A 13,544-nucleotide genomic window follows, 5' to 3' on the forward strand; every position below is an offset into this window, starting at 1 on the left:
GGATTCTTAGCGATATGAGGAAAGAGGCAGATATGTGTGTCTGAAGACTCCTTTTCTTTAGGTGGAAAGACAGATATGTCAGCAGAGCTTAGCTAGGGGAAAGAGCAGTGTTCTGTTTTCCAGGAGCAAAGAAACACCATATGGACATAATGTTGAAAAAGGTCCTGAAGAAGAATCTTGAGACAAAGATCTCAGCATCCCTTTTGGGACAAAACAAAGATTAATATGTTAAGTCAGAGAAAAGCTCTCCTAAAAGCTGTGGCTGGTGTGGTTATCAGTAGACATATTTTGGTCTCTGAGAAGGAAGGCGAGAGAATGGCAAGGTAATGAAGATCTAAAGTAGTAGTGAAGAACTCAGGGTCATGCAGGAATTAAGAGGTCTTCATGCGATGGCCATGTCTGTACTAGTAAACTAAATGGTGCTACGAAGCATTCCCAGCCCCTGGAAATCAATTGTCTCTACTATTAACTGTCCCTGGTGTAATTTTGGTTTCTATTTACGGGAACTCACCTGAACTATTCCCAGGTAAAGTTTGAAAGTTATCTTGGGATTATTCCCAGTAGGCAGTTTGGAAGCAGCCACTCTGCTTTGGAGGGTGAGAGAGTTTAATAGCGTGACACCTTTCTGTGCCAGTTGGCCTCAACAATCTTGGGCATGTTTATTTTGCTTGTAGAAATATAACTGTACGTGGCTCAGTAGATGTAATCCCTTGGAAACTTAGGACATTGACTGTCTTGGGTGCAACCTGTGACAGGCAGTGAACATGATTTCTCCTTAAAAAAGGATACGGAACTGAGATGTTGGTGTGCACTCTCAGATTTTGTTTTGATGTAGCGTGAGGACATTATAGAAGAATTGGTTATACAAAACAAGCTTGGATGAAGTATGCATTTAATTGTTTCTATTTAAATGTAATACAAACATAAGCAAAATAGGTCCATAAATAATGCTCTTTCTCACAGAAGAACAGGCTGTGAAATTAAGGAAACAAGGTAGTGAGGTTGGTAGGTGGTTAAGTTGACTGGACTAAAAAGCCTAGACATTTAAAAGTAGAGAAAATATTTTTAAAAGTGCTTGAAACTTGTATTAAAACAAGGCCAATCTCCAGAGCTAAATGAATGAGTCATGGGGCCCCTGGAAAGCCAAATATGGATCTAGAATGGAATAGGGTAGTTTGAAAGTGATAGAGGCGTGGAAATTTTATGGTCATTGCAGAAAAATGCACAAAATGAAATTTCATGTGCTGCACTGTATATAATTCTGGGTTTTGAATTTAAGAACAATTCAAACTAGAACATGTACAGAAAGAAAAGTGTTTCTGAGAACCTGTATCTTAGCAGAATAGGCTAGCAAAGTAAAACCTGAGGTGTGATAAGATGGTTCTTAATAAATACATGAGGGAAAGGACTGCTAGAGAGGAAGGCTAGCTAATTAAGCTAAATGGTGTTGATGCATGAGCAAAGTTAATAACAGATTACAATTTTAGCAGAAAGCAGTCATTTGACTCTGAAACTAAGTTAGATCATCCAGGTTACTAGAGAAGCAGCCTGCGTCTTAACTCATATTTTCTAAATGGGTTCATGAATGTGGTCTGTTCTTCACCAGACGCGCAGTCAGTGTTTCCTGAGGAACTTCAGAGATGTGCAAGAGGAGTTGCACTTTCCTTTCAAATGCCTTAGCTTCTGAAGAGTCAAATGCAGAATTTTTTGAAATTGTGCAGGGTATTTTAGCGGTTCTCCTCCAGCACATCACCAGTCATCCAGCTCTCATGAATGCTTTCCTCTCCCGTTCCGCCCTTTAGATTTGCTCTGCTGTGAGTTGATGTTGTGCAGGTTCTTCATGGCCCTGCCATCACAGGTGCTGCGCTGGTGTCCTGAATGACATCAGATGTTCAGCTCTTTGGGAAATCAAGCCCACCCAGCAAGTTTATCTAAAAGAACTAATCTCCAGGCAAGTAAGTTGTGTCAGACCATGTCAAAGAGTTGCATTAGTTTTTTTTCAGTGTTCTGTGTTGCTGGAGCAGGATTTCATGAAGAGCATTCGAGACGTATTATCAGTGTAATGTTGGGAAATGTTTTGTTTATGTGTGGCTGAACTTGAATGTGAGGTGATAATAATAACCCAAATTGTGACAGAAATTAATTTTAATGTCTTTTTTGTTTCTCTTGGCCTTTACATATTTCTATAAATACTGTGTAGTTGAATGAATACCAGACTAATGAATGTGGAAGCCCGCCTGTCAATGTCTCAAAGGGAAGGCTTTCAAATATAAATAGCCTTAAAAGTATAAATAGCAAAATCTCTATACTGTATTCATCACTGACCACTTTCTTTTTTCCTTTCATTACATCTCTCATTTTATTTTTAGTGATGCTTACTTAAAATAGTTTCCCTGCTCTCCTGCTGGCAATTAGGCCACTCTGGAATCCAAGTGATTTCTAAGCCAGACGGTGAGGAAAGTGTTCCTTAATTGAGCAGCGTGAGCTTGAAGTCTTGTCTGTCCAGGCCTTCTTTACTGAAGTATCAGCATAAAATGAAACACGTTTCATCCCAGCTTTGTCATTCAGTTGATTTCATGTACATACGCTTGAGTCGGTTTCAAAATGTGATTCCAGTGTTGTTCAAGACCTCCAGTTCTTCTTACGTTGAAGTTATTCCATGTCCCCTCATAAGTTGTAGCTCTGGCTTTAGCTAACTTAATCACAGAATCACAGAATGTTAGGGACTGGAAGGGACCTCGAAAGATCATCTAGTCCAATCCCCCTGCCGGAGCAGGATTACCTAGATCATATTACACAGGAACGCATCCAGGCGGGTTTTGAATGTCTCCAGAGAAGAAGACTCCACAACCTCTCTGGGCAGCCTGTTCCAGTGTTCAGTCACCCTCACTGTAAAGAAGTTTTTCCTCATATTTATGTAGAACCTCCTGTGTTCCAGCTTGCACCTGTTGCCCCTTGTCCTGTCAATGGATGTCACTGAGAAGAGCCTTGCTCCATCCTTATGACACTTGCCCTTTACATATTTATAAACATTAATGAGGTCACCCCTCAGTCTCCTCCAAGCTAAAGAGACCCAGCTCTCTCAGCCTCTCTCATAAGGGAGATGTTCCACTCCCTTAATCATCTTCGTGGCTCTGCGCTGGATTTTCTCTAGCAGTTCCCTGTCCTTCAGTAGAGTCAATACTTGTCACTAATGTCACTGTGTTGGCAGCCACAACATTTTTTTCTAATTTTTTTTTTAGTTCCTCAAATTCTAGAACATGCATATGCTGGTGATCACCTCAGCTGCACACAAGGTAGTGTGAACAGGTGTCCTGGTTTGGCCTAAACCAGGCCAATTTTCCTTTCAGTGATTTTTACTTTCAGCTAAGTCTCTTCTAAGTAACTGCGCTTTCTGAAACTAACTGCATGTTTTGCAGACAGTGTCTGCTTCTAGGACTGATAACACTTGAAGTTTGTAGTTATCACTGAGGCACCGGTAGGGATGTTGTGCAGAAAGGCTCTTGCTGTACTTAGTCTTAGAGAAACCAAGGTCACTGCTAAATTCCTCACTGCTTACAAGTGAGAGCTGAAGGGGGGGGGGTCGCACCTGCAGGGAGGAGCGGACAGGGCAGGTGACCCAAAATTGACCAACGAAGGTATTCCATCCCATACACGTCATTCTCAGTATAAAGCGGGGGGATCATGAGGGTCTCGTCCCTTCCTGCTTCCCCTTCCCTTCCTTCTGCTGTTTTTGCGGGCCTCTGCCAGCTTGGGCTGCTTCTGCTGCTTCGGGTTGCTTCTGCGGCTTGAGCTTTTGGCCAGTGTCCAAGGAGGACTCTGTCCATTTTCCTGCTGCCCCCGATCCCGATCCGTGCGTCCCTGAATCCAGCTCTCGACTGTCGCTGGGCCCAGCCTGGGCCTTCCCGGAGCCTGTCCTGCAGTGCCGGTGGTGACGTGGCTGACATCGGGGGAGCTCGATCTTGGTTTGTATATATTTGATTATTCCAATATTATTATTATACTCTTTTTCATTATTATAGTTTATTAAAACTGTTTTAACTTTCCAACCCGTAAGTCTCCCTCCCTTTTCCCTTCCCCTTTCCCTTCAGGTTGGGGGGAGGGTTAACAGAGAGCATCTGCCACAGGTTTAATAGCCGGCCCAGCTTTAAACCATGACAACAGGTTAAAGTTTTGACGGCCCTTGGGCCTTAGCTTACTTCACTGTTGCAACCGCAGCCTACCGTCCACTTACCATTTGCACTGTTACATCTTTTTCCTCCTTTATGTGTGTTAATAAGTACATAATTTTAAAGTGGGGTTGAACCTAGCATGAGCCACGCTGCTGTTTGGTAGGGTTTGCAGGCCAAAGCTGATCTTTCAACACTGCTTGCTGGAAGAGGCACAAATGCATCACTTGGTTCTTTTCTCCTAAACTATCTCAAGAAAGGTGAATAAGTCTGGCCTGGTTTCATTGGGATTTTGTTTCAGTTTGTGGCCAGCCATGGTGATCAAGGCCCTTAGCAGTTAAATCCAGGGCAGCTGATCCAGGCTGGCCCACAGGTGTGTTCTATATCATTAACAATCAAGTTCACTAAAAAAAGGGAGGGCTTGCTGGGGAGAGGTGGGGCTGGTTTTGCTCTCCTGTCTTCTAGCTTTTTTTTTTTTTCCTTCTTCTTCTTTCTTCTCTTTTTCTTTTTCTTTTCTTCCCTTCCCCCATTGCCAGTGATCGGTATTCCTGGAACCTGCTGCAACTGTAGCTAAGTATACTTTTGTGTGTTTTGTATTATCATTTATATTGGTTTCTTTATTTTATTAAATCTGTTTAATTTTAACCCATGAGTCTCCCTCTTTTTCCCAATTTCCTTCCTCAGTTGAGGAAGGGACATTGGATGAGAGAAAAACTGTTATTGTTTAGGCCCGAGTGTGGGCTAAATGAAGACAAAGTCTCAGCAAGGACCAGCTGGCTATCTGTGCACTGGTTTAACCATTTCTGCATCAAAATGGCAGGGCAAGATGAAGTAATTATGTGGGAGCTTCACACAGGAGTGATGCTTACCAGACAGCAGTGTGGTCACCCCAGTAGCTGGGAGTGAGGGTTCCTAGAAGAGGGTTGTATGGGAGGGCATGGGGTCTTGGAGCACAGCAGGACTGTGCCTGCTGCTTGTAGCTCTGCTGCACAGTCTCATGACATAGGTACTGACAGCCAGCAGCAGCTTCTGAGGAGCATGAGACCAAGTGCAGGGTCACCCAGATTCCTCACTGGGGTGGTTTGAAGGTGTCATCGGGGTCTAAGGTGCCTGTGGGAGCATGTGCTGTGCCCCGTGGCTGCTTGGGCACTGTGACTGGACAGTGTAGAAATGTAGTTATTTAAGGCAAATAAGGTCACAATTGGTGCCTTGTATCTCTGACTGCATGCTTTAGTCTCAGCCTGAAATGCTGCCATGGGAAGGAAGAGGAAGGAAGCAAGATGGGAAGTCTTATGGTAGGAAGCAGGTGGACTGTTTTGTGTCCACATGAACAGCAGAGACGGGCTCCCTGGCACTTCAGTGGCAGCAGCGGTTCCCTCTCGTACAGAGAGAAATGCCTTCTCCCATGTCACCCTACCCCAGGGCCAGGAGGTATATCTGTATGGGTGCATGAGCTTGGCCAGTGCACACATCAGCCATGCTAAGGTCTTTGCTTCTGTTTCTTGTGGTGTTGGTGGAGTCCCAAGAGCAGTGGAGCTGGGAGCTAAAAGTTATTATGATGAGAGATGACATTCCTGTCTCTGCCCAAGCTTTTGCTACTGTAGTCACTCCCATGAGACCACTTGTACCTTGAAGTTCTTGCAGCTGTGGAGCAGCAAAGAAAGGAGCAGAAATGTGTTCTGCAGCTGCCTTAGAGAGGTGCAGGAGGCATTGCCTGCAGTCAGTTAGGAAATCCCTGAAACGACCAGCTGCTGCTTGTAGACTAAAGCTTCTTTCCTGCCCTCGTCAGGGTGAATTTTTTTTGGCCAGAAGGCCGTCATGGAGATGGCTCACCTTTACATGTGAGCAGATTGCTAATGCATCCAGGCAATGACTGGTAAAATGGTCTGTGTTCATGTGGCTCCGAGACTTTGGGGAATCGTTGAATCATTTAACCATCGATCTTTATGCTTCAAGGCATGCCAGCGTCTGCAAGCTTTTTGTTAGTTTTAAATCTGATTTGTGTAGTTTTATTTTTATACAGCGCCTTGGGATGCTTACTGTAGAATGCTCTTAAAATAGGTGTAACTTAATGTGCTGTTCAGACTTCTCATTAATCTGCTTGTCTTCACTCTTACCCAGAGGTAAAATACAAAGCCTACAAAGTCAGGAGTTTGGAATAAAATGATTGAAAATGGGACTCTGAAATAAAGACATTTAGCACTGAGGACTCAGACTAGCCGTGGAGGAAACAGAACAGGATGTTCAGAAAGTCCAAGCCCTTTGGCATGAGTTAAGGAGCTTGGAAAATAAGCAGGGCTACAGTGAATTTGTGAAACAATGTTTGTCTTCCTAAACTGAATGCTGGAAAGCATCCATTTCACACTTTGCCTTTGCCAGTGCCCTGATATCTATTGTAGCACTCATCTTCTGGCCTCTCTATTTTCAGAGAAATATTTGACTTTGTGTTTAGAAGTTATTTGCGCTTCCCGCTTTCTTGTGGTGCTAACATGATCGTGTTGCGGCTGCGGGACTAAACTTTGGGGTCTTTGGTCCTGGTCTACTGCCCTGTTTCTGATGTTTGTACTTTAACTGCAGCAATGAGCTTGAAAGACTCCGCTTCCACTTTGCTTCACCAAGGCTGCGTCTGCATTGGTAAATTAATCAGGGCCAGGACTTGTATCTTATGATTGTCCATATTGTTTAATTTCTAGCACGTTCCGTGACATGGTTTTGGCCTATGCCAACTAGCACACTCCCAAATGACACCTGTGGCGTGGGAGATGCCTGTTCTCAGCAGGCATTATTGAAAAGGTAACCATGTTTTGCAGGGGAAAAGAGTGTAGAGATGTGGATTTGAGCTGGTTATGCCATTGCCCCCCGAGCTTCTGGATCGTGGTGCATTTCATACACTAGACCAGTCTCCCTTGGACTTAGCATTTGAGGAAGATGATGAAATACAAGTTTTACTTCCTAACTGCATCACTAGCACTGTTATCCACAACAATATCAAGCCACCTCCTCCTCCCCCGCCATGGGCCGTCTGCTCAGGCTTACAGCACCACTTCCATAGTGCTACAATCTTTTGTCTTTGAATAAGAGTCAGGTTGTGGGCACAACTCAAGTTTTACGTCAAGCTAGTGACACAACAAAACCAAACCTGTGAGCCTGAGGGAGCTTTCTAGAGAGTGGTCTTCCATCGTGCAGCTTACTCGCAAGCAGAGGTACAACAGTAGCTCACAAAGCCAGTGTTGTCATAGGCCCACAGCAGCAAGTCAGATAAATAATTACTGTTCTGGTATGTATATATTTACTTATCACACAGGGCCATGGTAATTGCACATGCAGATCATAATTTGCTTGCGCATGTGGATTTTTTTTGTACTTCATACATACAGTTAACTCTTCAGGCTTCATTTGTAACACTTTATGTGAAAATAGGTAGTGTTTACTTGCCCCTGAGGGACTTCTAGTTTGTAAAGCCCTCTGCAGTTCTTTGTTGGAAGGGATCATTGAATTCCTGAGCTCTGCTGATGCTTTCGCTGAATGTCTCGTTCCAAAAATTGTTTGTATAAGATACACCTATATATGCAATATCCTTTATAATCCTTGGTTGCTTTCTTTCTGACTCTGTTTTCTGTTGTCTGAGTTTTTAGTTGCAAATGGAGATGTTATTAAAACCATGGTCTTCCTCCCTCACCGTTGAAAGTATTTTTTTATTTAGGTAGGACATGGTGTACTGGTAGGATGTACATCACCAGTAGCTGTAGGCTGCACAGACTTGGGTTTTTGTCTTGAAAATTATAGGATTGGCTGCACAGTGAACACGTATTTTACATCAGGATTTAAGCTCCTGAGTGTATTCTTGGTGCCTCTGGAGCAGCGAAGGAAGAAACCACCACCGAGTCGCTGGACTAACCAGTACAGCTTTTCTTCGTCATGGCGCTCTGTGTATGGCGCTGTTATCGCAGGGATTAGAAACACTGAGCAAAAAGGATTTTGTTGTGTCAGTGCTAGGTGAAATTATGTTTTTACAAGCTGGTTTGGTGGCCAGTTTTCTTTTGAGGCTAGCGAGGGCTGTGGTGGTGACGGTCACGCAGAAATTGTTATGAAGAAGAAAAGGCTGAGAGGTGCAGAGCCTCCAATGTAAACTATGTTTACAGTTGTTGCCAGGCTATGCACTGCTCTTAGTATTTATTAGCTGAAGAGACTGAAAAGTCAAGCTGAAAGGGGTTGTGCTGACTACACGTTTTTGTAGCCTTTGGTGGTGCCAGCTGCAAAAATAGGCAAACCTGGCTGCAGTGGAAGGGCGTGATGGGGCAGCTCCAGCCCAACTGCTACCCTGGAGGCGTTTTGGAGGCTTTGGCTGGGAGCCGTGAAATGCATCTCCGTGGGGAGGACTGCATTGCAAACAGACCTTGCCCTTCCCTGTCAGTGAATTCCTTTGGCAGTAGGCTGGCATCAGAACACCGAAGAATATTTATGATAAAGCTGCAACGATTTTTCCCCTCTTTGAGATGGGGATGGGGTTTGCTTTGTGTTCATTGATTCATATCTCACATGGGACTCTTTCAAAAGGTCTCGTTATAGCAGCCACTCATTAGTGGTGGCACTGTACCTGGCTGAAGGCCAGGTAAAAACATGTTTCTCAATTTCTCACTCTTACATGGCCTATACCAAACACTGCCAGCTCCCTGCGGACTTAAGTGGCTGTTGGTTGGATCAAATAGAAAACAGGGGACTGGAGGAGTAGCTCCTATTTTTCCTTGGAGTTTAGCTTGCTTAAAGAGCAGGAGGAGAAGAACTGAAAGGTTCTCTGCACCCCAACTCAAAGGAATACCTTTGAAACAGGATACATGTTTACATGCATGGAGAGATTAGCATTAGAAGTAACTTAGAGGTAATAAAATAAGCCTTTATGAATGTTTCAGAGCACTTTCTCTTATTGCATGGTATTATGGTCCTTTGATAGCTTGGTCAGCTCTGTGTAGGGAATGTCTGTGGGAAGGGGTTAATGAACAGGGAGAAGAGTCTACTGAACGAAGCAAGCTTTCTGCTGCAAATTAAGAGTTTAAAAAATCTAAAATTAATTTATCTGTCATCCTTTTACACTTTCTTAAATTGAGTTAATCTTTTGCAGGGAATAATTAATCTTTCTTGTTTTTTGTATTTACTTAGTCTACATAGGAAGGAGAAAATGTTGGGATCACTCGGGAAATAAGAAGTCTCAATAAGAGCCAGTCTCTGCTGCAGGCAGAAATTGGACCTCAGCAAATGTAGGTGCTAGCTCGCATGAACTATAATGACACTTAAATCGTTGCTGAACTAAGTATGCAGGTCAATGGGTACGTCTTTCCATCCCATACTGGAGCTCATACTGCTGTATGATTTACTGCTTTTAGGACCTGCATTAGCAAGATTAAAGTCAGTGCTGCTTTGCCTGCCTAGCTCCTTCCTGAACACAGGGGAAAAATACTTGTGAAATCCTGAGCACACAGAAAACGAGGAGAGATCCACACTCATGTTGTTGCAGTGATTTTGAGGCTTTTCTACGCTTCCCTGCAGGACAAATTGCTGTGTTGCCTCAGTTTCATTAGTGTTGTTCAGACATCAGTTATTCAGTCCCTACCCTTGCACAAGTGCCAAAAATCACAGATGTGGAAATCTTGGACACTGTGATTTTTCACAATGTTCATGGCAAAAAGGCAGTTGGCTGCAGAGATCAGAGGAATCTTTGAATATGAAAAAACTCTTGAAGTATATGCTTATGTTGTAAAGGCAACTGCTCATTCAGAAGACCACAGTCAAGTGCAAGTACCCTCAGCTGGAACCCTCATCCCTCTGCTGCAGTGTGGTCTTGCTCCTGTTTAGAGTTGATGGTGTTATTTGAGCCATTGCAGTTCATTACCCAGGGTTTTCATCAGCTGGTGAATTTTATTTGTTTTCTGGAGTTTGCTCCCTTAAAAATATGGTAGCCATCAGCGGAAAAACAACTGAAATAATAAGTGTCGGACTTGTGTTCTTTTTTGGGTACTATATGGTTCTGTAACAAATAGTATAGATTATTTATTTTTATTCAAACAAATAATGTGCAACAGCTGCAAAGGTAGGGGAACAGCCATGAGCTGAAAATAAAATTCACAGTTCAATTCCGTGTACATTGTGGGGAGTCATTCCCATGCAACCCAGCAATGGCACAGAGATTTCAGGGATTATGTTCAGATTAAATGTCAACAAGAGCTGAGCCTTGGCAGCACGCCAGGAAGGTCATATGAGGAAAGTCTCAAACTTTTACACTCAAATAAAAATGTGTTCTGCTTAATACCCATAATACGCTGCAAATTTTAACACAGATAATGGCCTGGGTTAAGAAATGTCATCATAACTTGATTTTTTTTAAATTATTTTTTAAATTTAGGTTTGGCACTTTTTGCTGCTTTTTGGTATTTAAGACTTTGTCAGTAATTTTATTTGGGTGTTATGCCTCTACTGTAGTATTTTTTTTAGTAGCATGACATAAAGAACCATTAGTCCAAAATTTCTACAACTCTAAAATTTTCATTTTTGAGTTACACATAAATGGAACTATAACCTGCTAATACTTCCACAAGGATTATCACTACACAGAAGCATCCCTGTTATTTGTAAAATGAAATCCAAGATGCTACAATTCCACAGCATTTATGGGAGAATACTTTATTATTGGGAGGGAATGAAAAAATAGATACATAGTTGGGAATTGTTCTTTCTTTTTTTTAATCTGTGGTTGGTCTGTGCCATTCCAAAATACCTATGGAACTATGAAGGAATATGCTGACAGTCTCGTACTGCATTGAGAATGCCTTCTTTTGGTTTAGTTTGATCTCTGTTTACAGAAGATTGATTTTAACTAGAACAGGACATTCTTACTCAGAGAGAGATCTACACATGGAGTTGTACAGCCTTAGCTACACTACTAGAAATAAACACTCTATTAATTTACTTGCCATCTCTGAAAAAGCTGAAACTATTTTAAAATTGATTTATTAAATCTCTTTAGTACTCTAAATGTGATCCTACTACTGGATGCAGTCAAGGGTATATGATGCTTTTTTGTGTATCATTTTGTTTGCTCCCTAGCCCTAAACCCTGCTGTGGTGTGAGCACACCTTCCCAATGCCCTTCATGGGCACCGCGTTTTACTGAGAGAATTTTCGTGAGGCTTTTTTTGGATGCGACCAACAGACTGAATCAAACCACAGCTGTTGGATTTGGTTTGCCAGTGAGCTTCAATGTATGCTGCTTTGCTCCAAAATTGCCTCATGTGAACTGGAGCAAAACCTGGAGTCATTAACCAAAGCAGCTGATGATTCTGTGGATTCAGGACTCCACCTTTCATTTCTACTAATATATACATCTCATATTTGTAAATCTGACTTTAGGTATACTGTATACATGTAAATACATATTTATATACACATGTATGCATGTGTGTGTAAACATGTGTATGTGCCTGCTGAAGTTTATTTTCCCCTCCCTCCTCCTTCTGGAGAGTGTCCCAGTGGTAATGGTGGGGTCAAAAATCGAACTGAAAAGTACCCCAAGACATGGCTGGCTGCAGGAGCAGGGCAGGAGGATGGGTGACCGGGGTCCTGAGGCAGACATGCTGCCGAGTTTTGCAGTTAAAACAGATTCAATCGGTTTCTTATTTAGGAAGGATATGGTATGCAACTCTCAACGTGTCAACACTTCTTTAAAGTGCAGATTTAAGAAATTGCAGTTTAGAAGTCAGTCCTTTAAATAGTATAAATGAATAAGGTAAATTCATAAATTATTTCAATGAAGTTAAAAACCTTATGTCATACTACATATTGTTCTGAATTATGAAATTGATAGGATTTTTTCCATTACTAGACCTTGATTTAAGTCAGTGGAATTTTACCATCCTACAGCCTGAGACACACACTACATCATCAACCCTTATTTCCTTATTTGTTTGAAGGTAATGTGACAACAAATAGTCTGTTAGCATACATTATTTCTTTGTACTACAAAATATGCAAATATTTCAATGATTATACTTTTATCTCTATAATATTTTAAAAACATGATACAACGTGTTTCTCCGATAAATTGAGTTTCATAAAAGCAGCTTCACATCTACATAATGCTTTTGCAAAACACTCCCTCTATTTCAAGTTAAAATGTGTGTTCAGCTTGGGAATATGTTCATAAAGAAAGCTTATTAAGAAAGCCTTGTGTATTCTCTTCAGTTTCAGATTGTTTTTTAAAAATAATCATTTTATCACTTTCTGGGCTCCTGCCTGCGCAGGCTGCTCGGGGCTGGTGAAGGTTTGGTAGTTAAGGGTGCTGCTGAGTTCTGCAGTTAAAATGAGTTGGTTTCTTGTTGATGAAGGATGCAGTTTGACTCCCTTGCACTTTTTTTTCCCCCTTGTGTGAATATTTTCTGTAACTGGATGTTTGTTTTCTAGTCTTAATTCTTAGCAGCTTGACAGTGACACTTTTTCCCTCTAAAGCCTGTAGAATTGTCAAAACTGGCGTTACCTCAGCAGGGTTCACCCAGTGTTGTACCTGTGCAGCGATGTGTCGCCAGCATTTATTTGAGCGGGACTGTTTTAAGGGACGGTGAAGGCTTTTGGCTCAGCAGACAAGGAGACATGGTACAGCCTCACTCTGCATGTGTCGTGGCATCCCGGTACGTTGCTCAGAAAGGCAGGTGTTGCAGTGCCCGTGATGCTCACGAGGACGATGAAAGCAGATGCACTGCTCAGTCCCTGTGTGCTGAGGTGGATGCTGGTGACCCATGTGTGCTGGCCACCCAGCCTGGGTTCCTTGGGGCACAGGTCAGTGCTAGTTGAGTACTGAGTACTTAGGGCTGCGTAAGGTTGCATTGGTTGTAACCTGAATTATTTGAAGTGTTTTATCCTAATGTGAAAAGCAAAGTATGCTGGGGAGGAGTGGGTACGTCTCCCCCTTTCCCAAAGAAGGGAAAGGTAAACACATAATGATAGAAGAATTCATTTCCTCGTAACTCTGCAGCTCTGTCTGTACTGTCTCAACGGTTTCTCTTTAAAAAACCACATAGTGTTACATGGTTTTATAGTATAGCATAAGTATCTATTTGCTGAGTGAAATAGCCAGGTGTGCTTTGTGTATAAGCCAGTGATTGTAGCCTGAAACATTGCTTCAGACACTTCATGAGTCAGATCATTCATGATTGCAGTAACAAGATTATTCATGGTAGGCTCCTCATTGAGACAATGGTCCTTTGTTTGAAGTCTGCATTGCATATGTGTTACGCTTCCGATTTGCAGATGGCTCCTCCGCTAGAAAACAGCGTTGCAGCAGGGAACTGAAAGCTAAGGTCAGTGCTGCTAAATTCAGGATGTTACTCAG

The 13,544-nt window shown here is 42.4% G+C and overlaps 1 protein-coding gene across 2 annotated transcripts in view; it reads left to right on the forward strand.

Annotated features, from left to right (window-relative positions):
• The window catches only part of THRB (thyroid hormone receptor beta), a 172,541-nt gene that overhangs the window by 51,685 nt on the left and 107,312 nt on the right, over positions 1-13,544 (forward strand). The gene's annotated exons all lie outside the window — the stretch shown is intronic.

This window comes from Nyctibius grandis, chromosome 7 (genome assembly GCF_013368605.1).
Source record: "Nyctibius grandis isolate bNycGra1 chromosome 7, bNycGra1.pri, whole genome shotgun sequence".
Lineage (NCBI taxonomy): Eukaryota > Metazoa > Chordata > Aves > Nyctibiiformes > Nyctibiidae > Nyctibius > Nyctibius grandis.